Source organism: Camelus ferus, chromosome 18 (assembly GCF_009834535.1).
Source record: "Camelus ferus isolate YT-003-E chromosome 18, BCGSAC_Cfer_1.0, whole genome shotgun sequence".
NCBI lineage: Eukaryota > Metazoa > Chordata > Mammalia > Artiodactyla > Camelidae > Camelus > Camelus ferus.
In genome coordinates this window covers 18,939-44,602 of record NC_045713.1, presented here as the reverse complement: position 1 = coordinate 44,602, position 25,664 = coordinate 18,939, and the positions used below count along the sequence as shown (strand labels likewise).

The 25,664-nt window shown below is 33.1% G+C and overlaps 1 pseudogene; it reads left to right on the top strand.

The window, feature by feature from the left end:
• Positions 1-25,664, top strand: part of LOC102518259 — a 31,271-nt pseudogene that overhangs the window by 377 nt on the left and 5,230 nt on the right.

Below are 25,664 nucleotides of genomic sequence, written 5' to 3'. Positions count from 1 at the left end.
TAAGTCAAAAGCTACAGTTTATTTTCAAAATTAGAATTCCTAAACAAGAATATTGTTTGTTTGTCCATCTGTACTTATCTACCTGGGAATTCTAGACTATTGGCAAAAGTACAAAAGTTGACTGGTGCTTTGAAAATTATTCCCTGTGCTCTGCCCACTGAATTCTTCCCACTAAATACTGCAAATCTCTCTACCACTGTGTGTTTGTGTGTGAAGATGGATTGTTAAGCAGTAAGTAAGATTGTGTTATTTGATTCATCAGTGAGTTATTCTTCTTCATTTGGCAGAATCTCTGTGAATTAAGAGTTTCATTGAGCCATCTGATTTTCTTCAGATCAGGGAGAGGTAGATTATATTTCTCCTAGTATACTAATTGTTACCTGTTCACTGAATCTGGAGTTGATGCTAGGGCCAAGTCACTGAATCACTGAATTGGACTGATGTATATACATTTTCCAGTCCACAAAGCCCAGCCCAGGACTGTGTCTCTTTTATAACTTAAGCTTATGCCTAAGATTTTTTTTCTTTTGATTCTCATTGTTGACACAACTTATTTTGACTTTGAACACCCCTTGATTAATTTATAGAGGCTGAACCACTGACTTATTCCCATTCACCTAGAAATTGCAATAACCTATCTTTCCTTGGACTACCTGGAGTAGAGTGAGCATAGTCATTATTTTGAAAGCAGTCCTCAGTCCTAATAATGCAGAACTTTTACACTTCTTTGCCCAGCACTTGAGCAAGGATTTTTGTTTTTGATCTCAGGGATTATCCTAACATCCCCTAATGCAACCAAGAGAAAACACCACATTGTTAACCAAAATCAAATCTTTGTCTGTATTGCATTCCCATTGCCAAACAGTTAAGAAGTGTAGGAGTTCTGAGATTTTACCATGCTGAAATTTATAGCAACTGAGCACGTTTATTACTTCTAGATGTTGTTAGGGAGATGAGACCGTCTGCCAGAGACAGTGAACTTTATCACTCACAGCAAAAGAAGCCAGGGTTAACTTTTGCATCCATTCCATATTCTCATATGAATACACAGAGTGAAATTTTGATGCCTACAGAAGCAGTGGGCTGTTATCATGAAGATATTTTAAGACGTGGGAAAACACTAATTTTATTAGTATCTTTATGTGTTGTTTCTTAGAATCACTTATTTATTAGTATCTTTAACTAGGATAAATACATCGTGACTCAAGTTTACATGCTACAATAACAATCATGTGAAATGACATGGAAAAATCTGATCATTGCCTTTCCATATTTCCTTCAACTTTTATTGAGATTTAATTGGTATAAATCATTGTGTAAGTTTAGGTGCACAGGAAAGTGATTTGATTTACATGTATCATGAAATAAATATCATAGCAACTTTAGGGAGAATTCATTACCTCATTTAGATACAATATTAAAGATATACAATTTGGTTTTTGGTTGTGATGAGAAAACTTAATGTCTATTCCCTTAAAAACTTTCATATATAACATAGAGCAGTAGCAATTGTATTTATCATGTTACTATGTGGCCTCCATAGAACACGATTATTTTATGGCTGGAGGCTTGTACCTTTTGAATGCATTAATCTAATTCTCCTTTCCCAACCCCTGCCTCTGTTAACTACAAATCTGATTTTTTTCTATAATTATGTTTGGTTGTTTTTGAAGTGTACTTTAATCTATAACACTATGTTAGTTTCCGTTACACAACGTACTCTTTGCTATCTTTAATACATTGCAAACTGATCAGCAGAATAAATCTAGTTATGATATGTTGCTATTTAAAGATATTTCATAGTTATTGACTATTACACATACAGTACATTTCTTGTCCCTGACTCATTTAATTTGCAACTGGAAAATTTTCTCTCTTAAATTTCCTCAATTATTTCTTTTTCCTCACCCCATTTGCCTCCTTCTTTTGAAGAACCTGTTCCTTTCTATATGAATAACTCCTTTTCTGTTTTGTTATGATCATTTGTGTTAAATTCCAAATGTGAGTAAAATCATTAACAATTTTCTTCCTCTGTCTGACGTATTTAACTTAGTATATTACCCTCTCGGTCTACCCATTTCTTGCAAATGACAAGAACTTATTCTTTTTATAGCTGAGGAAAAACCCATTGTACATTTATGTGTATGTGTGCTTATATCTATCTATCTATCTACCTGTATATATATCTATAAATATAGATAAATCTGTAGTTAATAGATGAGTAGATATATATACTATAAATGCACATCTTCTTTATCCATCATGTACTGATGAGCAATTAATTTGCTTCTATATCCTTGCTATTGTAAATAATGCTGCATTGAATATAGGTTTGAATTTATCTTTTCTGATTAGTGTTTATATCTGTTGGAATAAGTATCCAGATATGAAATTGTTGGATCACATTTCATTTTTAATTTTTAGATAAAATTCCATACTATTTTCCACAGTGGCAGCAGAAATTTACATTCACTTTAGCAGTGCATTAGGATTCTTTTTTTTACATCCTCACCAACACTTACATTTGTTATCTTTTTGAGAATAGTCATTTTGACAGCACTGACATAAAATCCCTTTGTGTTTTGGACTTGCATTTTTCTGATGGTTAGTGATGATGCACGGTTTCATGTGCCTGTTGGTTATCTTTCCCCCACTGTATTTTTGTAATGAGCTACATAACCATTTTGTCTGATTTCAATTTATGCACTCTGTTGTGTTCCATTATTCTGTTTGTTCTGTGCCAGTACCATAGTTTTTTATTACCGTAGCTTTGTATTATAGTTTTAAATCGGGGACAGTGATACATCCTCTTTGTTCTTTCTCAAAGTAGTTTTTTGTTTGTTTGTTTTCATTTTTGTCTTTTTTCCTTTTTTAGTGATTTCAACTCTTTTGTGATTACATGTAAATTTTAGAATTATTTATTGTTATTTTCTGAAAATGCCCTTGGTATTTTGATAGGCACTGAGTTTAATTTGTGTATTTTCTTGGCTAGTACTGTCATTAAAACAATTAATTTTTCTTAATCTATGAATACAGTATATCTTTTCATCTATTTGCCTCATCTTCAATTTCTTATATAAATATTTTATAGTTTTCTGAGTACAGGTCTTTTACCTCCTTGGTTGGATACATTTCTAGATACTTTATTTTTTGTAATGCAACTGCAAATGAGACAGTTCCCTCACTTACTCTGTTAGCTTGTTAGTGAGTAGAAATGCAAGATTTCTGTATATTAATTTTCCATTGTAAAATTTTACCAAATACTTTGATAAGCCCTAGTAGTTTTCTCATGCTATCTTTAGGATTTCTGCTTAAAGTATGTCCTCTGCAAACTGATAATTTTACTCATTTTCTTAATTAGCTATATTTTATTTACTTTTAGTTTGGATAGTTATGGCTGGAATTTCCAATATTATATTGAATAAAAGTGGTAAGAGAGTACATTCTTGTCTTCTTGCTGCTCTTACAGGATATGATTTCAACTTTTAATCAGTGAGTGTCATGTTAGCTGAGTTCTTGTCACATATGAACTTAACTGTGCTAATTTATATTTCCTCATGACCACTTTGAGTGGAAATATAACCATAAATTTATACTGATATTTTCAAAACATTTTATGACTCTTTTGAGGTGACAATATAATTTTTATTCTTCAGTTTGTTAGTGTGGTGTATCATAGAGATTAATTTGTAGGTATTGAATCATTTTGGCATACCTGGAATAAAATGGACTTAATCACATTGTATAATCCTTTTAATGTATTGTTTGGCTTGCTAGCAATTTAGTGATGATTTTTGCATCGATGCTTATCAGTAATATATAACCTGTAATTTTTTGAGATATTGTTCCAATATTAGTAGAAGTGTGATATGGAAAAGTGGGGTACAAAGCCCTCATTCATCTGCAAATTTTGGAATACACTGAGAAGTATATTTGATAGTTCTTCTCTAAATGTCTGGCAGATATCACCCCTGAAGGCTGTCTAGGCCTGGAATTTTGTTTCTTTGTAGATTTTGTGTAATTACTTATTCAATTTTGTTAGTGATAATCGGTTCATATTTTTTGTCTCTCATTCCATCCTGGAGATTATGTCTTTCCAAGAATTTGTCCATTTCTTCTAGGGTTTCCATTTTATTGGCATATAATTTGTTGTATCCTCTTATGATGCTTTGTATTTCTGTGATATAAGCTGTAACTTCTCATTTATTTCTGTGCTTATTAATCTGTATTCTCTTTTTTGCTCATGAGTTTTACAGTTTATGAATTTTATTTATTTTTCAAAAACAATTATTTAGATTGATTAAATGTTTCTATTTGTAATCTTTATTTATTTATGTTCTGAACTTTCAGGTGTCTTTTGTTCTACTAACTATGTTTTTTATTATTTTGTTACATCTTATGTTGTAAGATTATGTTATAAGAGAGAGATGTTTCTTATTTGTATAAGTGGTATTATTTTGCTATAAACATCTTTTCTTTGATTTATACAGCAATCCATTTGTTGTTTAATATTGCATGATTTATCCTCCACATTTTAATATTTTTCTCAGTTTTTTTCTTTTAGTAAATTTGTAGTCTCACAGAATCCATATGTTTCTTCAAAAAACAAGGAGACAAATAATAAAATTTATACAAAAATATCTAAGAACTAATTTTTCTGAAATAATCTTCAAAAAATGAACAAAGCTGTGGGCATTATCTTCCCTGACTTTAGAACATACTACAAATCTACACTAATCAAAACATCAAAATATGGCACTAAAAGAGACACATAGATTAATGGAATAAAATAAAGAGTCCTAAAATAAAGCCACACACATATGGTCAATTAGTCTACAATGAAGTAGGCAAGAGTATACAATGGAAAAAAGGCAGTCTCTTCAACAAGTTTTTCTGGGGAAACAGGATGGTACATTTAAAAGGAAGATGTAAGAGCATCTCCTTCCATAGTATACAAACTAAGATACAAATGGATTAATTTCTTAAATGTACAACCTGAAACTACAGAATTTCTGACAAAGAACATGAGCAGAACTGACTGTGGTAAATCTTAGCAATATTTAATTTTCATGTGTATCCTTATTAAAAAAATAATAAACTAAGAGTAAGTGTTTATAGTTTGGTGAGAAAAAATAGATGTACTATGTGATACAAGGATTCTACTTCATGTAAAATTGTGAAGTTCAGAGGAAAGGAAACCTTCAACAAGACATATGACAACACACAGAATACAAGGAAAAGTTTCAGACAATGAGACCAACAAGGTGTTAATATCCATAATATATATATATAGCATATTAGACTCAATATTTAAAAATCAATGACCCCAACTTAAAAATAGTTCAGGGATCTTCATGGAAACGTTTTCAAAAACAGACATGTGGATGATTTTCATGCACATAAAAACTATACATAATGTTGCTATTAATTAAGAAAACATAAATCAATACCAGAATGAAATATAATCTCACAGCCAACAAAATGGGTATTACCACAAAGTCTACAAATGACAAACATTAATAAGAATGTCGAGAAAAAAGAACCCAGGGACACTGTTGGTGGAAATATAAATTCATGCATCCACTAATATAAAAGTGTAGACAGTGCCTATAAAACAAGGAATAGAAGCATTATATGTTGCAGCAATTCCAGTTTTTGTTATAAATCTGAAAAAGGAAAACAATAACTTTAAAGGATATATTACCCCCAATGTTCTTAACAACATCATTTATAATAGCCAAGGATAGAAGCGCAACTCAACTGCCCATCAACAGATAATTGGCTGAAGATGATGTGAGATATATATAAAATAATAAATACTTAGTTATAACAAAAAATAAAATTCTGCCATTTGGAACAATGTGATTGGACCCAGAGGATGTTGCACATAGGAAAATAATTAATACAGAGAAAAAAACTACATTATCACTTTCATGAGGAAACAAAATATAAGAGAAATAATCATAAAAAAAAGAAAAACAGAAACAGACTCATGTATATATGTGTAGTTTGCCAAGTAGTGGTTTCCTGTGGGGACAGGGAAGAAGGATGGATAAGACAGAAATATGCAAGCTTCTAGTTATAAATTAGAGAAGCCACAAGGCTATATTTACAGCACAGAGAAATATTTTAATAATTTAAATGATTTTAAAGAGGTTATAGGCATACATTATAGGAATATGTGCATGTATCTTGGAAAACTTTGAAGAAAAGAACTTAGGAAAAACTGAAAATATTTTGTAGTACTATGATATTAAGGGAGGTGATTTGTTCACTTTCTTTACCTTTCTTATAATGTCCTTACTAGAATTTAAGTTTTTAATTGAAAAAGTAAATACTTTTATAAAAATGACATAAGTTTAAACTATTTTTGTCTCTCCCCTTGAATCTACAGTCAGTAAAACTTTCACATCTCAACAAAAATAACTACAACACAAAACATTACTCCAGAACGCATGTGTACAGCTGAAGTGTGGTGGAATAAATCACATAAAGGATGCTGAATTGAGGAAAGAGCAAAGTTGGTGCTTGCAACCAAGTCCCACTGACTAGGTATCTGAGCCCACAGGATCAGAGAACCCAGTAGAAACAGGGTCTCAGTGGTTCACACAGCTTCATCCTGCAACTGCACAAGTACTCATGTTCACAGGTAACTAGGAGGGAGACACAATGGAGACAGAAATTCCATCCTTCAGACACTCAGACATTCGTGACACTGTCCCTACTCCCCATTCACAATGGTGGAGACAAGGTACCTTGCAACACTGGACATGGCAAAGGCACTTGCCTGATTCCAACTACCCACCTGTCTTTACACCTTTCCTCAATGTGTACACTGAGTCTCAAGGGGTATCTGATAAAAGGAAGGGTTCCCCATCCAAGTGACAACAATGGCATTAACTACCAGAGAAGTCTAAGAAGTGACAATGAAATCACATATTTTATCCAGACAGAAGTGACTGGAAAGTGCCATATTGGAATATTATCAAAGGTAGCTCAGGTAAGTAAAACCAAAAATTGTGCAATATTGCAAACAGCCAGAAAACAAAAGCAAAGACTCCAACACCCAATCTGTTATTTAGTGTCATCAGAGCAATAAATTAAAAGATCATGACCAATCATAGTAATATTATATGGCACACACACACACAGATACACAGACACACACACACACAGACACACACACACACACACACACACAATGTCAACTCTGAAGCAAACAACCATAAAGTCATGGAATATTGCCATATGACTAATAGAGAATTCAAAATATGTGTCATACAGAAACTGAATACATAAAAGAAAACTCAGAAAGCAGTTTAGTGAACTCAGGAATAAATTAAATGATGATAAGAAATACATTACCAAAGAGACTGAAACTATAAAACAACCAAATATTATTGGAGGACCAGAAGAACTTAATAAATGTGATGACGAATGCATTAGAAAATATTGGAAGTAAACTGTCTTTGTGGAAGAGAGATTAGCAAACTCACCAATAGAAAACTAGAAATGAAAGGAAAGGGCAGAGACACAAGATATAAAAAAGTGAGGATATTCTACAATAGCCATCAGATTTCTTCAGGAAGTGCACATTAGAGTGAAATCCTAGAAGGAGAAATAATGTAGATGGTAGCTGATTGTTCATTTAATGAAGTAATAGTCCGTAACTTCCCTAACCTGGGTAAGGAACTGATACACATGTCCGCGAGCCAACAAAACACCAATAACTTTAAGGCAAAGAGACCTCCTTCAAGATACGCCATATGCAAATAGGCAAGTCAATGACAGAGTAAAATTTTAAAGGCAGCCAAAAAAATTATGATAATCCTCAAAGGAACCCCCATTAGGCTATCTGCAGATTTATCAGCAGTAAACATAAGCCAAGGGTAAATAAAATGACATTTTCAAACTACTGAGATATGAAATCCTTCAGCCAAGTATACTCTACCTTGCACAGTTATCACTTAGATACAAAGTGAAAATAAAGAAATTAACAGACAAATCCTGAATGAGATGAAAAACAAAACTGAGACATCTTACAAGAGATGTAGAAATGAGCCCTTCTAAGAAAAATAAAATGGCTAAAACATGCAAAACATTGACCAAAATGCAAAATAGAGACCACGAGAAAGCTGCAAATGTTTATTTGGGTATGTTTTAAAATGCTACAATACTATATGGATTAAAGAGACAAAAATAGGAAGTCAGGGGCAATAAATATAGATATATCAATCTGGTAACATCCTCACAACAATAAAAGAAATCATTTGAGACTTTAATCAGAAAAGGTAATATGTAAAAATAAAACAATATTAAAGTAAAATGCTATCAAAGGAAAAAGACTAAAGTATTCATGAGATATTTTATTTTAAATGAAATACAGAAGATGTACTATATTGTGTTATTTCAGATTTACAGCATGGAGAATCCAACCACTTTGTAGATTATATTGCATTATAAATTATTACAAGTTATTACAATTAATTGTAACATACATTTATTGTGTTATTATGTATAATTCCCTGATCTCTACAATTTATCCTTGTTGCTTATCTCATTTATGTGTATTACTTTGTATCTGTCAATGTCCTACCATTAAAATGACTTTCCGTTCCCCTTTTGTAAACATAAGCTTTTTCCCATATCTTTGAGTCTGCTTCATTCATTTCAAACTTGTCTCTCAATCGGTCAATCTCTCTATCTTCTGAGTCTCTATTTCTACTTTTTCTCTATCTATTTATCTATCTTTCTATGTGTATATCTATCTATCTTTCTATCTATTTTTCTGTCATCTATCAATTGATAACTATTGATAGTTGTACCCAAATATATGTTATTCTTTAGATTCCACTTATAAATTAAACTATAACCTTTTGTCTTTGTCTAAGTTACTTCACTAAGCATAATATTTACTAGGCCCATTCGTGATTTTGAAATAGCAAAGTTGTATACTTTTTCATGGCTGAGTAATATTCCATTCCATATTTATAGAAACATTATATCTTATTAAGTCCATAGTCTACTGTGGACCTTGGGATTGCTTCCATCTCTTGCATATTATAAACAGCGCTGTTGTGAATATTGGTTCTTCTCAATTTAGGGAAATTCCCCAGATTTTTCTTAGGAGAGGTATTACTGGGTCATATGATAATTCCCTTTCAAGTTTTTAAAGTAATCTGAAAACTATTTTCCTTAGAAGTTGTACCAAATTATATTCCTACCAGGAGTACACAAGAGCTTGTTTCCTCCACATCTTCTCCCACACTTAGTATTTGTAGACCTTTTGATAATCGCCATTTGACCACTGTGAAGTGATACCTCATGGTGCTTTTGATTTGCAATTCCCTAATAGTTAGTAATGTTGAGCATTTTTATCACTTGCCTGTTACTCATCTGAATGTTTTCTTTGGAAAAACATTAATTCAGGTACTCTGCTCTTTTTTTGATTGGGTTTTTGTTTTTCACATTGAGTTGTATAATTTAAATCCATGTTACATCTATTAACCTAAATTTATTAACCCCTGGCCACTTGCATTGTTTGCAAATAGTTTCTCCAGTTTCACAGGCAAGATTTTCATTTCATTGATAGTGTCCATAGCTGTGCAGAAATTTTGAAGTTTGTGTAGTTCCCACTTGCTTATTTTGCTTTTAATTCTTTTTCCTTAGGAGGCTGATATAAGAAAATATTCCTATGATATGTAACCAATAGTGTATCACCTATATTCCCTTCTAGCAGTTTTAAAGGATCAGGTCTTCCATGTATGTCCTTAATAAAGTTGGAGTTTATTTTTGTATATGATGTCAGGGAATGTTCTAATTTCACTGTTTTACATGTAGATGTCAAGGTTTCCCAACACCATCCATTGAAGAGACTGTCTTTTCTCCACTGTGTACTCTTGCCTCTTTTATCTTAGATTCATTGATCATAGGTTTGTGGAATTGTTCCTAGGCTCTCTATCTGTTTGTATTGATTATACCTGTGTGCCAATGCCATGCTGTTTTTATTACTGTAGATTTCTATTATAGTAAGTTATCTGGGAGGGTTATACCTCCAGATTTTTTGTTTTATCTAAAGATCAATTTGGCAATATTTAATGGTTTCATGTAAAACATAGAATTATATTTTTCTAGTTGTGTGGAAAATACTAAAGCATTGTAACAGGAATTGCACTAAATCTGTAGGTTTCTTTGTGTAGTACGGCCATGTTAAAAATATTAACTCTTTCAATCCAAGAACACAAGACATCTTTACATTTCAGTGAATCATTTTTAAATTCTTTGTCAATGTTTTATATTTTTTAGTGTGTAGACCTTTCACAAATGTGGTTACATTTATTCCAAGATATTTGGAGGTATGGGATTTTAAATAGTATTCCTTTCAAGATCCATTTTATGGTATCTCATGATTAATTTGTAGAAATGCAAGAGACTTCTTTACATTTATCTTGCCCTTGCTCCCTTGCTGAAATTATTTATTGTTCATAATAGTCTGTGTGGAGACTTTAGGACTTTCTATGTAGATGGTTATGTCATCAGTACTGGTGCCAATTTTGCCTATTTCTTTCCATTTTGCCTTTCTTTTACTTCATTTTCTTTTCCTTTTTTTATTACTATTAAACAGAAGTGGTGAGAGTAGGAATACTTGTCATGTTCTTGAATTTACCCAGAAGGATTTCAGCTTTTCACACTGAGTAATATAATTTCTTATAAACGGCCTTTGGTATGCTGAGAAATGTTCCCATTGTACTCATTTCCATGAGATATCTGATCATGAATGGATGTTGAATTTTGTCAAAGGCTTTTTATGTGTGTATTGACATGTTCCTGTGAAATTTGTCCTTCCTTTATTAGATATGTATCATGCTGATTGATTTGTGTATGTTGAACCATCATTGTGACTTTGGAAGGTATCCAAAAGATCATCGTGTATAATACTTTCTATGCATTACTGGATTAAATTGTTGATGTTTTATTGAGGAGTTTTGAATGTATACTCATCAAGAATATAGGCTTTTCATTTTCTTATTTTTTTTTTTTAGTGTTTTGACTGGATTTGTTATCAGGGTAATGGTGGTCTCATAGAAGATCTTTGGGAATTTTCCTTCCTCCTTCATTTTTTGAAATAGTTGGGGGGTAAGAGCTTTTAATGAAGGCATCAAGATATTTTGTTCAAGGTGTCTTTTTTAATTATAGATTTTGTTTAAATTATACTGATTGCTGTTCTCAAGTTTTCAGTTTTCTCTTTATTCTGTGTTGGTAGGCTGTATGTTTCTAGAAACTTGTCCATTTCTTTTAGGTCATCCAGTTGGTTTTCATGTAAATGCTCATATGGATTTCATAATCTTTTTTTGTATTTCTGTAATGTCAGATGTTATTTCTACACTTTTTTGATTCTTATTTTGTTTGGGTCCACTCTCTGTATATCTTGATAAGCCTGGTTAAATGCTTATCAATTTTTTAATATTTTTAAGAAAAAAAATGCTCTTGACTTTATGTTTTTTTGTTTATTTTTTAATTTTTAATTTCTTTAATTTCAACCTAATCATTAAAGATTTCTATTTCTCCTCCTTTGGGTTTTGTTTGTTATTATTAGTAGTTATTATAGGTGGTAAGCTTGGTCCTTTGTGTGAGGTTTTTCTTATTTCATATAGAAGGAATGATTTGTTCTAAACTTCCCTCATAGAATTGTCTTTGCTACATCCTGTACATTTTACGATGCTGTGTTTTCATTGTTGTTTGTCCCCGGGTATGATTTTATTACCTCTTTGATTTCATCATTGACCGTTTGTTATTTTTTTAAAAGATGTGATTTAATCTCATGTTTGTGCTTTTCCTGTTCTTCTTTCTAGAGTTGATGCATAGTTTCATACTTTTGTGTATGGAATAATGCTTGCTGTCATCTATATTTGCTTAACATTTTTGAGGCTCTTTTGATGACCTAATATGTGGTTAATTCCTTAGATAACATCCTGTGCACACTTGAAAGTTTATGTGTTCTGCTTTTCTGATTCAGTGTCCAATAGCTCAGTTAGGTTGAAATGATCTAATATGCTATTAAGACCTCTGTTTCCTTACAGATATTCTTTCTGGATGATCTGTCCATAAGAATAGTGGGGTGTTAAACTCATCTACTATTATTGTTTTATAATAAATTAATTCCCTAATGTCTACTAATTTTTCTTTATTATATTTAGAATCTATGGTGTTGGATCCATATATAAATTAATGAGTGTAATACCCTATTTTTATATTGATCTCTTTTTATTTATATAATCTCATATGAAACTTTTATTGTGGCCCTTGTATTAAAACATATTTTGTATGATTTGAGCATTGCAATCTGCACTTTCTTGTCATTTCCATGAAATATCTTCTCAATCTATTTCCTGGCTGCGTATATCTTCCTCCATAAAGTGAGGTTTTTTGGGGGGAGGCCAAGATGTTATAGAGAAGGATGCTTGTAGCTCACCCTTTCCCACAAATGAACCAAGACTCCCATCCAAAGACTCACTCAGCTAACCAGAGAACCTGCAGAACTCAGAAAGAAGATTGTCCCCTTCAAAAGATAATGATGCCAAAAATCTGGTAGGAGAAAAGGATAAAGAAGGAAGAAAAGACAAAACAGAGTGGGACAGGTCCCATTGGGTGGGAGAAGCAAAGAAGGAGAGGCACTCATTCACTGAGCCTCCCCTCTCCAACTGAGAGGCCTGTAGGATGGAGGGGGAGACTCCAAGGCTTGAATGCATACAGAGTATAAGTTGACAGACAGAACAACGTTAATCAGTCACAGAGTGTCCCTGTGACACCCAGCTGAAGATGCAGCACAACAGCTGGGGGTAGGGCCATGCTGCCTGGGTGGGTTGAAGTTCTGGATGGCTGCACTGAGGTGGCCCAGGGGAAATGCAGGGGGCTCTGTGCCATGGCTGTGCATTCATGGGGCAGAACATACTGGGCCTTCCATAAAACACCAGGGCAGATGTGCCCTTGGGGGAAGGGTGCATAACTCCATCTCTGAAAATACACAAAATTTTCTAGGTGAAGAGAAGTGGGGTTCATGCACAGCCAACGTACCCTCTGGAAATTTGTACACTAGTGGCAGCGGGGGCAAAAGCTACATCCACTCCTAGGGACTAGGCAGCCTCTAGGGCCAGACTGAGTCTTGTCTACCACCTGAGGCAGATAGGATAATTCTGTCCTGGTTCCTCAGAGAATTTGCTCCACCAAAACAAACAAGGATCTGTGCTTTGTCTGAGGCCAGGGACCGGTCTGTTCAGTCTTCTCTGAGCCCACCTCCAGGGTGCAAACCCAAGGCAGAGCGCAGTGTGGCACAGAGCAGTGTAGTCATCAGCACTCTTAGGGGGAGGGTGGCCCCCAACCTTTTGGGCAGGAATGCAGCCCCTGACCATGGTGCTGGGAGAGGGCATGATGCACACCCATGTCTGATCATTCTGCAACATCTGACTGCATTATCAGGCAGGGCAGTGACAAGCCAGCCCACAGTAAATGAGAGCTGCAGTTGACCCAGTGTTGGGAGTATGTGCTATCTGCCTGCCGACTGTCACTGGGAGCAGCAAAGAGGAGGACTCCAATGGAGGGCCTCTGGAAACAGCAAGTTGAGTTTGCAAAACAGGATGAAGGCAGAAAGAATTCACATTAAAAGCACACAATATCAAGGAGTACACCAAACCCCCCCTTTTTCAATCTGTTTATACCTCTACCATTTTCTATTACCCTGATAATTTTTACACATTAAACAATTATACATACCCCCAGATTCATCCCTGTGAAATTTTATAAAAATATTTTTATTATTATAATTATTTTTCCAAATTCTGCTTCAACTTGCTTTTCTATTATTCATTGTACAATGTTTTCAAACCCTTATTTCTCCCTTTTTTAAAATTCTTTTTTCTCTGTCTCTTTTTTCTCCTTCCTAAGTTGTATTGCTACATAGGCATTAGACAGATAAACTCTTTTAGGACCACAGTAGATAACTGATGCTGCATAATACACAGTGCCAGAGAGGTAGGAGCAAGATGAAGAAGCAGAGAAACCATTCCCAATTAAAAGAACAAGAGAAATCCCTGAAATAATGATCAGTGAAATAGACATCGATAGCCTACTAGATCGAGATTTCAAAAACGGACTTATCAAAGTACTGAAGGAAATAAAAGAGATAGTGTTTAGAGATATAAAATATGTCATAAATGAAATGGCAGCTATAACAAAGAGCCGAGTAGAATACGTAAACACATTGACTTAGATCAGGAATAATCTAAAGGCAGTGCAAAGCTGACTAGATAATGCAGAGGAACGAATTAGTGACTTAGGATGCAGGACAATAGAAAGCACCCAATTGGAAGAGGTACAAGAGAAACAACCAAAAAAAAATGAAAAAAGATGAGGGACTTATGGGATAATATAAAGCATACCAATCTTTTCATGATAGAGGTCCCAGAAGGGGAAGAATGATCAATGGGGATTGCAAAGGTGTTTAAAGAAATCAAGACTGAGAACTTCCCAAACTTAAAGGAGGAATGAGATATCCAAGTACAGGAGGCTAAGATGGTCACAAACATGAAGAACACAAATACACCCACAACAAGGCATATAATTAAGATGGCCAGAGTCAAGGATAAAGAAGTGATCCTAAAGGCAGCAAGAGAAAATCAAAGAGTGAGTTTCAAGGGAACCCCCATAAGGATGCCAGCTGATTTCCCTACACAAACACTGCAGGCCTTAAGGGAGTGGCAAGATTTATTCAAAGTCCTGAATGAAAACATGATATACGCTAGGATACTTTATACATCAAGGCTATCCTTTAAGATAGAAGGAGACATAAAGAATTTCACAGACAAGAAAAAGCTAGAAGAGTTTAGCAACACTAAACCCATGCTTAAAGAAATATTGACAAGTGTACTCTAAATAGAAAAGCAGCAGGATGATACAGAAATGAGAAACTCACAGCTGGAAAACTGATAACTCTTGAATTACTAATAAAATAAACACGAAATTATAAAACAAGACATACAAATTATTGAGAGTGGGAGAGGGAGGCAGGAAAATACAGAATTGTTTTCTTTGTCTTTCGTTTTAAAATATTTTGTTCTTGGTAGGATGGGTTTGAGATCAAGTTACTGTCAGTTTAATAAAAGCAGTTATAGTAATGAGCTAATAGATTTATGAAAAAGGGTAACAACAAGACAAAAACTTATCAGGGAGTCACTAAATCAAAATAAAATTCATGATAATACAAAGGAAAATTACCAAACCATAAAAGGAAGATGAAAGGAACAAAGAGGACATACCAAATCAACGGCAAAAATAAGGTCAAAGTGGCAATAAACACAAACCTGTCATCAATTACTGTAAATGAGTATGGACTAAATGCTCCAGTCGAAAGATGTAGAGTGGCAGGCTGGATAATAAAGCAAGAAACATAAATAAGCTGCATACAAGAGACCTAAATGAGGGAGAAGGGCACATATAAATTGAGAGTGAAAGGATGAAAAGGGGTATTCCATAAAAATGGAAAAGCCCAAAAATAAGGTGTTGCAGCACTGATTTCAGACAAAATAGGCTTTAAAACAAAGGACATAAAGGAAGATAAAGAAGGACATTTTATAATGATTAAAGGAGTGATACAAGAAGAGGATAGTACACTCATTAACACATATGCACCAAATTGAGCAGCACCTAAATACATAAAATAATTACTAACAGGTATAAATGGTGATAGTGATGGGAATAGAATCATAGTTGGAGATTTCAACACTGCATTAACATCACTGGACAGATCACCGAGACAGAAAATAAATAAGGCAACAAAGAAATTAAAGAATACAATAGGAATATTTGACTTGGTGGATATTTCCCGAGTATTGCACCACCCCAAAATAGGATATACATTATTTTCAAGGGCACATGGAGATTTTACAGGATTTACCATGTACTTGGGCACAAAAGAAACCTAGCAAATTTAAGAAGATAGAAATTACCTCGATCAAATTTACTGAACACCATGCCATGAAGCTAGAACTCAACAACAGGGAAACAAAGGAGAACAGAAGGAAAACATGGAGATTAAACAATATGTTATCAAAAAATCAATGGGTCAATGAAGAAATCAAAGCTGAAATAGAAAGAATACCTAGAGACAAAGAAAATGAAAGCAAAACCACGCAAAATTTATGGGACACAGCAAAAGCAGTACAAAGAGGGGAGTTTATAGCGATACAGGCCTTCTTCAAAAAAGAGGAAGAATCACAAAAAAAAAAAAAAATTAACACACAAGCTGAATGACCTAGAAGAGGGAGAACAAAAATCCCCAAAAGGCAGCAGCAGGAAGGAAATCATAAAGATTGTGGAGGAAATAAATAAAATGAAGGTTCTAAAGAGCATAGGAAAAAAATTAACCCATCCAAAAGCTGGTTTTATGAAAAAGTAGGAAATATCGACAAACATGTGGCCAAACTCAAAAAGAAGAAAAGAGAGAGAGAATAAATTAGCAAAAGAAGAAAGAAGAATACAGAAATTACAACAAATAAAATCGAAATACATAATATTATATGAGAATATTATGAAAATCTCCATGGAACCAAACTGGATAACTTAGAGAAGATGGACAAGTTTCTGAAAACATACAGTCCACCAAGACTGAATCAAGAAGAAACTGACCCCTTGAACAATCATACATCCCCAAGAAAGACATACAGATGATCAACAGGCACTTCAAAAAATGCTCAGTATCACTGATTATCAGAGAAATGCAAAGCAAAACTACAATGATGTATCAACTCACACCAGTCAGAATGGCCATCATTCAAAAATTCACAAATGACAAATGCTGGAGAGGCTGTGGAGAATAGGGAACCCTCCTACACTCCTGGTTGGAATGCAGTTTGGTGCAGCCACTCTGGAAAACAGGATGGAGATTGCTCAAAGCCTAGGAATAGACTTATCATATGACCCACGAATTCCACTACTGGTCATAAATCCAGAAGGAACCATAATTCAGGATGACACATGCACCCCAATGTTCATAGCCAGCACTATTTACTATAGCCAAGACATGGAAACAGCCTCAATGTTCATCAACAGATGACTGGATAAAAAAGAGGCAGTATATTTATACAATGAAATTCTACTCAGCCATACAAACCAACAACACATCATTTTCAGTGGAAGGATGCTCCTGGAGAATGTAATTCTAAGTGAAATAAGCTAGACAAAGAAAGAAAAATACCGTATGAGATCGCTTATATGTGAAATCAAAGAACAAAATGAAACAAAACAAAACAAGCATAAATACAAAACAGAAATAGACTCCCAGACATACAATTAAAAGTTTTGAGTGACACGGGTGTGGGGGTTGGGAAGAGATAGACTGGGATGCCAAAATTATAGAATAGATAAGCAACATTGTACTGTATATTGCAGGGAAATATATAAAAGATCTTATGGCAGCACACAGAGAAAAAGATGTGACAACAAATATATATATGTTCATTGTATGTGAAAAAGTTTGCTCTACATTGGAATTTGAGGCAACTTTGTAAAATGATTGTAAATCAATAAAAATATTTAAAGAAAGGAAAAACATGATCCTAAATATTACAGGCATAAATATAAATTAGAGAGAAAAACAGTATGCAGAACAGTAGTTATACCAGAGATTCTTTTGTTTGTTTTCTTTTTAAGATAAGCAAAATCAAAAATCCTCTTGCCAGGTGCATCATGAAGAAAAGAGAGATGCCCCAAAGCAATAAATTATGAAATAAAAGAAGAGAAACAACAATTGTTACCTCAGATATATAAAAAAGCGATCATTTTGTCAACAGTTTCATGTCAAAAAAATGGACTACTTAGAAGAATTAGACACAGGTCTAGAAATAGTCAGAGATAAGGAGAAACAAATAATTTGAACAAACTGATTACTAGAAGAAAGATAGAATCTGCATTTTAAAAAATCGTTAAATACAAGTGCAGATTTAAACAGCTCGTGTGGAAAACTGTATAAAAAAACAAAGCAGAACTTAAGATACTCTTCAAACTATTCAAAAATAGTGAAGATGAGGGAAACTCCCAAATTAATTGTATGAATCTTTCATCACAGTGATAGCAAAGCCAACAAACAAAGTATGGGCAAAGAGATATTCAAGCCAATATCTTTGATTGATATAGATGCAAAAATTCTACAAAGTATTATTAGCAAACTACATCCAGCAATACATAAAATGAATCATAGGCCATGATCAAATTGGATTCATTGCAGTGTCACAAGGGAGGTTCAACATACACAAATCAATCCGTTTGATACAACACATTAACAAAAGAAAAAGGAAAAACAAATTGGTCATCCCAATAAACCCATAAAAATCATTTCACAAAATTCAACATTTATTCATTAAAACAACAACAACAACAACAACATCAATAACAATAGAACCTCTTAACAAAGTAGGATACAGGAAATGTATTTCAACATATCTAAAGTCATTTATTACAGACCCACAGACAACATAATATGCAAAGTTGAAAAAATGAAAGCCAAATTAAAGAATAAGACAAGGATGCCCACTCTCACCATTTCTATTAAACACAGTATGGGAAGTCTTAGCAACAGCAATCGGACAAGAAAAAAAGTTATTCAGGTTGGATTGAAAGAAGTAAAACTGTTATTATTTCAGATGACATGATAATCTATTTAGAGGACCCTAAATTTCTCCACACAAAAACAACTAAAACAAATAAATTCATTTTGGAAATTGACATGATTCGTGATTAATATACAAAAAGTTACTTTTACTAAAACTAACCATGAAATATTACATAATTTTAAAAATTCCATATGAAATCATATGAAAAATGAAATAACTATGAATAAAACAATATAATAAAATTTATAAGACAGTGACAAAAATTTGAAGATGATTCAAAGAAATGGAAAGAAGTCTCATGGTCTCAGTATAGAGGAATAAATATTGTTAAAATATACATATTAAAAAAGATGTCTACAGATATAAATTTATTCAGATAGAAATATGTGATATCTTCCACAAAATGAAAAACAGTCCTAAGATTTGTATGGAACTGCATAGGAAGCAGAACTGCAAAAGAAACATTGAGGAAAAAGAACAAAGTTGGAAGCATAACACTCCCTGATCTCAGACTATATAACAAAAATACAGTAATCAAAACAGCACAATACTGGAAAACAAACAAACGTCTATATCACTGGAACATAACACAGACGCAGAAATGAAACATCACACCTATTTTCAATTAACCTATGACAAACGAAACAAAAATATACAATGCCTAAAATACAGTATTCAGCAAGTGATGTTGAGAAAGCTAGACAGCTACATGGAAATCAATGAAAATAGAACACTCCCTCACACTGTACAAAAATATACTCAAAATGTTTTAAAGATCTGAATCTAATACATGACAGAATAAAATTCCTAGAAACTAACTTAGGCAAAACAAGAGATAAATTGTAGTAAAATTTTCTTACGTCACTATCCCAAGCTGAATACTATAAAATCAAAATAAACAAATAGATCCTAATTAAACTTAAAAGCTTCTACACAGCAAAATAAACAAAATGAAAAGATAAACTTCCAAATGGAAGAAAATATTTGGAAACAATGCAATCAACAAGAGGATAATTTCTAAAATACACAAATCATTCATACAGCTCAATTTCAAAAATTTACAAACAACTCATTCAGAAAATGAGCACAAGACAATTCTCCAAACAAGACACACAGATGACAAACAGGAACATAAAAACACACTCACATTACTAATCATTATACAAAGGCAAGACAAAATTAAAATAATGTTTTACATTACACTAATGAGAAGGGCTGTCATCAAAATGTCTAAAAATAATGAAGGCTGGGGTGGTTGTGGAAAAAAGGAACACTCCTATGCTGTTGGTGGGAATGAAAATTGGTGCAACCACTTTGGAAACAGTATAGAAGTTCCTTTAAAAAATAAAAATAGACTTATCATATGACCCAGCAATCCCAATCCTGGGCATATAAAACATATAAAACCAGATGACAAAGAATCCTAGGTTAAAACATAAGAAGTACACTCTGACATTGGACTTAATTTGATTCTACATATATCTCCTCTGACAAGGGAAGCAGAAGTAAATCTAAAGAAATATGGTTGTATCACTCTAAACAGATTTACCCTGCAGAGGATATGATCAATAAAATGAAGTCAACCAACACAATGAGAGGATATATTTGCAAGTGATATTTTCCAATCAAGAGTTAATATCCAATATATATGGCAAACTCATACTCCACAACAACAAGAAAAAAGACCAACCATTCCAATTAAAAAAAATCCATAGGAACTTAATAGATAGCTCTGACTAAATTTTCCGTAGAAAACATACAGTTGGCTAAATGATGCATGGAAATATGTTCAGAGTTATAAATTATTAGGAAAGTAATAAACCAAAAATGAGACAAGACCTCACACTTGTCAGAAGGCTCTCATCAAAAAGAAAAGAAATAGATGTTGGAGGAGAAAAAGGAACAGAATTGACACTGTTGAATGGAATGCAAATTATTGATTCCATTGTATATATATATCAAATTTTCTTCATCCACTCTTCTGTCAAGGGATTTTGGGTTTGTATGCCCCTGTCTGAAGGCTCTAGAGAATAAGCCCATAGGCTGAACTCATAAACAAGCTGTTAGTAATGTCACATTTCTAGGCTGGATAAGAAATGACCTACTCAATGTATCCAGTATGGATGGCTGGATAACCAGTAATGGGTAAGATCCTCAGAGGAGGACAACCTAAGACAGGCACAGCTGGCTGGATAAGAGATGGCCTATTTAATGAAGTTTCCTGATGAACTTTAAAACAATCCTTGATCATTTAACATCCTGTGCTTACTGCAGGAGCATGGGGACATAAATAGCTAAAGATTATTAACATTGTTATAATTTAGATGATATGCGAGTCATTGTGCATGTGACATATAAACCCTTTTTCTAAGAATCAATAAAAAGAAAACTGCTTCGCTTCTCTCCACATATTGTTTGTGTGTATAATGTATCGTGCCACTGACAGGATTAATTTTATTTGTTGGGAGAATCTTAAAATGACATTGTGTTATATACAAGGCATTTTCTGCACCTATTGAGATGACTATGTGATTTTTCTCATTCTATTAGTGTGGCATGTCACATTTATTGATTTGTATATTTTGAAGTATCCTTAAACCCAGGGATAAATCCCTTTACTCATAGTGTATGATACATTAAATAGGTTGTTGAACTCATTTTGCTTGTGTTTTCTTGAGAATTTTGGCACATACTTTCATCATGGATATTATTCTATACTTTGCATATAATGTCCTTTCTAGCTTTGTTTTGCAAATAAAGCTGGCATCATAAAACCAGTTTGGAATCTTTCACCCCTTCAAATTCTTGGAAGGTTTGGGGAAGAATTCGTAAAAAATTGTCTTCAAATGTATGACAGAATTCACTAGTAAAGTCATCTTGTAAATAATTTCTGTTTTGGGAGGTTTGGATTACTGATTTACTTGTACACACTTTTGCTCTATTTAAGTTTCTAATTTCTTCTTGACTCAGTATTGGAAGACACATGTTTCTGGGAATTTGTCTTTTGTTATAGGTCATTCAAATTTTTGGCTAGCGGTAATTTCTTATGATTCTATGTATCTCTGTAACATCAGTGGTAATATATTCTCTTTGATTTCTAATTTTAATTGAGACTTTATTTTCTTAGCCAAATTAAACTTTTCTCCAATTTATGTTTAAAAGAAACAGACTTAGGTATTTTTTTTTATCATTTCCATTGTTTCTATTGTTTTTGCATTATTCTGATTCATTTAATTTTGTTCCTTTTACTTCTTTTTCACCTAGATTCTTGAGGTGTAAAGTTAAGTAGTGTGAATTTTTGTATTTCTTTTATTATTAAATATTATTTATTTATTTATTTATTTATTTATTTATTTATTTATTTATTTATTTATTTATTTATTATTTATTTAATTTGCTTATTTACTTATTTACTTTTGTTCTCATTTATTTATCATTGAAGAACTGCCATTTACAATGGGTCAATCTGTGTTGTATAGCACAGTGTCCCAGTTCATGCATATATTTGTGTTCCTATTAAAGGTTACTTCACAATATTTAACATACTGCCCTGTGTCATACAAAAGAAATTCTGAAAAAAATCTAATTATTTATACAGTGGATAACATTTATAAACCTGCAGCTCCCAAATATATCCTCTCCCACACCCTTTCCGCAGGAACTGTAAGAGTATTTAATCGATCCGCGAGTGTGTTTCAGTTCTGTAGATGAATTCATAGTGAACTCAACCAACATTTTTTTAAGGATCCATATATGTCATGTCATGTGTTATTTTTCTTTTCTTTCTGGCTTACTTCAATTAGAATGACACATTTTGGGGACAACCATTTTGCTGCAAATGTCATTGTTTTATCATTTTTTATGGCAGAGTATTATTCCATTGTGTAAATATGCCATAACTCCTTTATCCTGTCATCTGTTGATGGACAATTAGGTTGCTTACATGTCATGGGTGTTGTATTTAGCACTGCTATGAAAACTGGGGTGCAGGTGTCTTTTTGAATTAAGGGTTTTCCTTGTTATATACCCAGAAGTGGGATTGCTGGATTGTACGTTAAGTCTATTTTCAGTCTTTTGTGGAATCCCCATACTAGTTTCCACAATGACTGCACGAATCTATATTTTTACTAACTGTTTAGGAGGGTTCAGTTTCTCCACAGCTTCCCAGTATTTATTGTTTGTGGTACATTTGAATGATGGACATTCTGACTATTGTGAGTTGATACTTCATTATAGATTTGATTTGCATTTCTCTGATAATTAATGATAGTGAGCTTTTTTTTCATATATCTATTTGGCATTTGTATGTCTTTATTGGAGAATTGCTTATTTAAAGTTTCTGCCCATTTTCAGATTGGGTTTCTTCATTTTTTTTTTTTTTATTAGGTTGTATGAACTCTTTTTATTTTGGAAATTAAGCCTTTGCCAGTTGCATCAGTTCTAAATATTTTTTTTCATCTTGTAGCTTGTCATTTTGCTTCGTTTATGGCTCCCTTTGCTGTGCAAAAGCTGCTAAGTTTAATTAGGTTCGATTTATTAATTTTGCTCTTATATACATTACCTGGGTAGGCTGTTCTAGGAGATCATTGCTGAGATTTAACTCAGAGTGTTTTGCCTATGTTTTCTTCTAGGGGATTTACTGTGTCTTGCCTTACATTTAAGTCTTCAAATCATTTTGACTTTATTCTTGTGTATGGAGTGAAGGAGTGTTCTAATTTCATTGCTCTGCATGCTGTTATCCAGTTTTCCCAACACCAGTTGGTGAAGAGATAGTCTTTTATGTGTCATTTGCTTGGCTAATTTGTCAAAGATTATTTGAACATAGGCCTGTAGATTATTCCTAGTCTCTCTATTCTGTTCCATTTGTCCACATGCCTGTTTCTGTTCCAATATCATGTCATTTTGATTATCTTCTAGCTCTGCAATATTGTATGTAGATCAGGATGATTATACTTCCAGCCTCTTTCTTTTTCTTCAATAATGCTTTGGAAATTATGAATCTATTCTGATTCTATATAAATCTTAGGATCATTTGTTCCAGTCCTAAAAAGAAATGTTTTAAGTAATTTGAAAAAAACTCACATTAGTTCTGTGGATTGCCTTGGGCAGTATGGCCATAATAAAAATTTTATCTCTTCCTTTACAAGATTATTGGGTAACTATTCAATTCTTCAAATCTTTTTTTAATTCCCTCAATCAATGTTTTCTAGTTCTCCATGTATAAGTCATTCACCTCCTTGGTCAGATTTATTCCTAAGCATTTTATACTTTTGGGTGCAGCTATAAAAGCGGTTGTTTCTATACTTTGTTTTCCTGTAGATTCACTGGTAGTGTAAAGAAATGCAATTGATTTTTGTACATTATTAAGGCTACCTTGCCCAGTTCCTTTATTAGCCTAAGTATTTTTTTGTGAGGCTTTTACAGTTTCCTATGTATAGTTTCATGTCTGTATACCGTGACAATTTTACCTCTTCTTTTCCAGTCTGAATCCTTTTATTTCTTTTTCTTGCCTGATCGTTGTGGCTGGGACTTCCAAGACTACATTGAATAGAAATTGTAAGAATGAGCAACATTGTCATGTCTCAGATTTTTGTGGAAAAAGTTTCAGTTTTTCACCCCTGAGTAATTGGCTGGCTATATGTTTGTCATAAATAGCTTTCATTATGTTGAGATATGATTCCTCTATGCCCACTGGGATAAGAATTTTTATTGCAAATAGGTGTTAAATTTTATCAAGTGCTTTTTCTGCATCTACTGAGATGATCATGTGGTTTTTGTCCTCTCTTTTGTTGATATGGTGTATCACAATTCATTGATTGATTTGCATATGTTAAACCATCCTTGTGTTCCTGGGATGAACCTAAATTAATCATGGTGTATGATCTTTTTTTACATGCTGTTGGATTCTGTTTTTTAATAATTTCTTAAGGACTTTTACATCTGTGTTTATCAATGATATTGGCCTGTAATATTCTTTTAGGTTAGTGTCTTTGTCTGGTTTTTGTATCAGGTTGATATTGGCCTTATAGTGTGAGATTGGGAGTACTCTCTCCATATCAATCTTTTGGAAGAGTTTGAGGAACAGTGGTATGGATTTTTCTTTGTATGTTTGGTCAGATCCCCAGGGAAGCCATTTGGTTCTGAATTTTTGTTTGCAGAGATTTTTTTTATTTTATTGATAATTCTATTCCATTTCTGGTGATCTGTCTGTTCAAATGGTCAATTTCTTCTTGATGCAATATTGGTGGGCTGAATGTTTCCAGAAACTTCTCCATTTCTTCTAGGTTATCCAGTTTGTTTCCATACAGTTGTTCATGGAAGTCCCTTATGAAATTTTGCAAATTTGTTGTACTCTTTGTTGATTCTCCATATTCAATTCATATATTTCTTGTGTTTTCTGTCTTTTCTTGTTGGTGAGCCTGTCCAGAGTTTTGTCAATTGTGTGTAGTATTTCAAAAGTTTTGATTGTTTTTATCTCTTTTTTAAACTCTATATGAATTGTTTTATGCTTTATCATTATTATTTCCCTCTTTTTGCTGACTTTTGGTTTTGTTTGCTCTTCTGTTCATGATTATTTTACATACAACGTTAGATTATATATTTGAAATTGCTCTTCTTCTTTGAGGAGGGCCTTGAAACTATGAACTTCCCTCAAAAGCCTGCTTTAAGTGTATTCCATAGACTTTGTGTAGTGTTTTTGTCATTTTTCTCAAGATATTTTTTAATTTCTTCTTTAACTTCATCACCCCCTTACTTGTTTTAGTATCATGTTGTTTAATCTACATGGTGTCATTTTTTTCTCCCTGGTTTTCCTTTGATTGATTTCTAGTTTCATGGTATTATATTCAGAAAGGATGCTTGAAATAATTTTTATCTTCTTAAATTTGTTGAGGGTTCTTCTGTGCCTGAGTATATAATCTTTCCTTGAAATTGTTCCAGGTGAACTGGGAAAGAATGTATATTCTGTTTTGGGGAGATGTAGTGTTTTGAAATTATCAACCA